The 2976-nt window shown below is 51.3% G+C and overlaps 1 protein-coding gene and 1 pseudogene across 1 annotated transcript in view; one reads left to right on the top strand and one right to left on the bottom strand.

The window, feature by feature from the left end:
- Positions 1-99: 99 nt before the first annotated feature.
- On the bottom strand, positions 100-2384 carry LOC102260315 (annotated as a pseudogene).
- Positions 2385-2591: 207 nt separating this feature from the next.
- The window catches only part of LOC102260619 (zinc finger protein 234), a 23350-nt gene continuing 22965 nt past the window's right edge, over positions 2592-2976 (top strand). The window contains exon 1 of the mRNA XM_014533536.1: positions 2592-2676. The gene's annotated coding sequence lies outside the window, so the exon portion shown is untranslated. The remainder of the gene's footprint in view (positions 2677-2976) is intronic.

Below are 2976 nucleotides of genomic sequence, written 5' to 3'. Positions count from 1 at the left end.
CAGGCCGACGCTCTATCCACTGAGCCAAACTGGTTAGGGCTATTTTTTTTTTTTATTGCCCGGTTGGCATTGCTCAGTGGTTAAGCATTGACCTATGATTCAGGAGGTCCTGGTTTGATTCCTGGTCAGGGCACATGCCTGAATGAATGAAGAATAAGGGGAGTGACTTTATCCCCAAAATTACACTGTAAATTCTTATGGACACAATCCTCCTTTTCCTGGCTGTCAAGGAATTGAGGAAATCCTTGGCAAAGTTTGTTTGTTATAATCTCTAAGGAATTTTTTGCATAGTTTGGCAAGGGAGTCAAAAGACCAGTACTTTTGTGACCCACTAGCTCTGTCTATTGCACCCATGTCTCAGTGTCGCTCCATGGTGGCTGGCTGGAACAAGGTTCAGAGTTCTCTCCAGTAGTTGCCAAGCCCACTTAGACCTGGTCTGGATGCATGAAACAATTATCTCCTGGATCAATGCAGCAAAGAAGGATAAACACTGGCTTTTTCTTACCTAAACAGGAGAAAGCTCCTGGCTGAGGTGTGGCCATCCATGGTGGGCTATGGCTGTGGTGGTGGCTGAGTGACACAGGGGGCACCAGACTATTCTGAACAGAGAATTGCTTGTCCTTCTCCAGTGAAACAAGGAACCCACATACCAACAGAGTATTCACTTTCATACAGGTCACCACCAATAAAGCAAAATGACCCAAGCCTAAGCCAGCCCCAGAAGAGAGATACTGCCATTCCTGCTGGAATTTCCTGGTTCCCATTGGAAATGGGAACATTTTTTAACATTTTCCCATCTGCTATGACTACTCCTTATTCCCTTTGCTCTGGCAGGTCTGTGTTGGAGGGACATGGAAAGGCCCCTGGGTAAGTTGGAAGGGTCCAGTGTTGGCAGTGATGCCCCTGCACGCACAGGGTGGGTGTGTGTGCCCTTCCTTGCCAGAGCTCCCACTTAGCTGGACTGGCTGTTGAGTCTTTTTTGGATCAGTTGTCTCACTGAGTGCCCCCAGGGCCCAGTACTGTCTTTTCACTCTGAGCTTCTGGAGGGCAGGCAGCGGCAACAGTTGTCGAAATACATGCCTCCTAGACCCTGAGTTCAGGAACAGCAGCACCATAGAGGGTGGTGGCAGCTCCTTGTTGCATGGACTTGGTGAAAGGCCTGGCCGAGGTAAACAGCGCGGTGTACACCCACCAGCTGCGACGAAGGGAGGAGTACATCATGTTTCCTGGATGTACTGCCTTCCATGTGACCCCACGCAGAGAGAGACAGTGACGGAGCTCATTGGAGAATAGAATGTTGCAGTTTGGACCAGTTGTAAGCCAGCGCGGTCCAGTAGTCATTTTTAGGTGGGGAGAGGTGGCTGAAGTCTAGTTGTCCCGAGGAAACATAATATCTGTAAATCTATGGGACTCTGAGGAGACCACACTGACAGATTGGGGCTGAGCCGCACAAGACATCCTGAAGGAGCTGGACAAGGCAGAAGTGCCCCCGGCGATTCGCCTGGAAGCTGGTCTCCACGCCATCTGTTGTGAGGCTCCAGGGCAGAGCAAGAGCCACTGCGTTGCACACAAGCACATGCAGAAGCACATGGTTGGCCTTGGAACACCTGTGCACGCTCCCAAGCAGATAGGTCCAGGGTGACCGCGGGTACCCGGGCTTTATGCCATTCTCCCAAAATGCAAGACATGACTTCACTGGCTCTTGTCCTAGTCCTACAGGCCAAGATCACGTGAGCACCTTGAAGGGCAAAAGATGTGGCGATTTCATACCCTATTCCTGAATTAGCTCCAGGAACCACAATCACTTTGCCGGTGAAATCCCCCCTGGGTGCTACCATCGTATTCTGTCTGGTGATTGGCTTTGTAGGATTATCATCCATAGTAAGTGCCAGTCTTGGGTCCAAACAGTTATTTTATTTACTAGTATATGGTTGACCAAATACAGTGTCCTTCCTCATGGGTTTCTTGTTCCCATCTATAAGACAAATCTGCTATTTGTTTTCTTTTCCCGTTTTTCGGATGTTCCCATTAAGTCTTCTCAGTGTGACTGACATCATAAATCCAGCCGTCTTTGGTGGTTCTCTGCTCCGAGCCTAGTGGCAGCTCGTCCTCGCTGCCCCGGTGCAGGTCCGCGAAGCGCAGGGTTGTCATGGCAACAGGGGCGCTGGGTCACGCGCCTCCTCAGACGCCGGCTGCAGGGTCTCGCGCCCAGGAAGTCGCTCCTTTCAACCGAGCGGCCGCGCTCCCAAACTCCCTTGATTTCTTGAAGATTGTATCTCCTCACTTATTCTCTTTCCAACACTATTCCTATCATAATTGGACTCATTGCGACTTCAGGAAGTCCTGTGTCTTATGTGATATTTTTTCTGGAAGACTTAGGGAACGTCCACAGATTCTCAGTGAAAGAGTCTACGTAACTAACCAGGAAGTTGGGATTCTGGGAGTCTCTCCGCTCTGGCATTTTGGGAAGTGTAGTCAAGGAGCTTCCTGTAGTCACAACACTTTTTCCTACAGCGTGAGCCTGTACGTAAACGTTTTCCTTCGGAATTCTGGGAAGTGTAGTCCAGGCGTCTTGTGCAGTCGCGTGCACTTCCGCTCAGGAAGGCGGGTCTGGTGAATTCTGGGAAATTTAGTCCCGAAGCCTCATGAGATCGCAGGCACTTCGGTTCTGGGAGTGTAAGGTTTTTACTGTATTTTCCGTAGGGTGGTCTGTCCGCTCGGCCTCTCACCTGCCTTTCCGAACTTTCTGGGTCTATACGTAAGACCCGCCGTGACTCAGGGGTCGATTTAGGGGAAAAAAAGCCTCTGCGGAGGGTGCGGTATGGAAGTGCGGGGTCGGCGGTGCCTCCGACCTACGCGTCTGGGGCGCTTCTAGCGTCGGGAGTGGGACGGGCTGGAGTCGCGCTTCTAGCGTCGGGAGTGGGACGGGCTGGAATCGCCTTTGTCTCCTGGTGCGAGTTCCCGGGCTGCCCTCTC

Source organism: Myotis brandtii, unplaced genomic scaffold (assembly GCF_000412655.1).
Source record: "Myotis brandtii unplaced genomic scaffold, ASM41265v1 scaffold987, whole genome shotgun sequence".
NCBI classification, from domain to species: Eukaryota; Metazoa; Chordata; class Mammalia; order Chiroptera; family Vespertilionidae; genus Myotis; species Myotis brandtii.
This window is presented reverse-complemented; position numbering and strand designations above follow the sequence as displayed.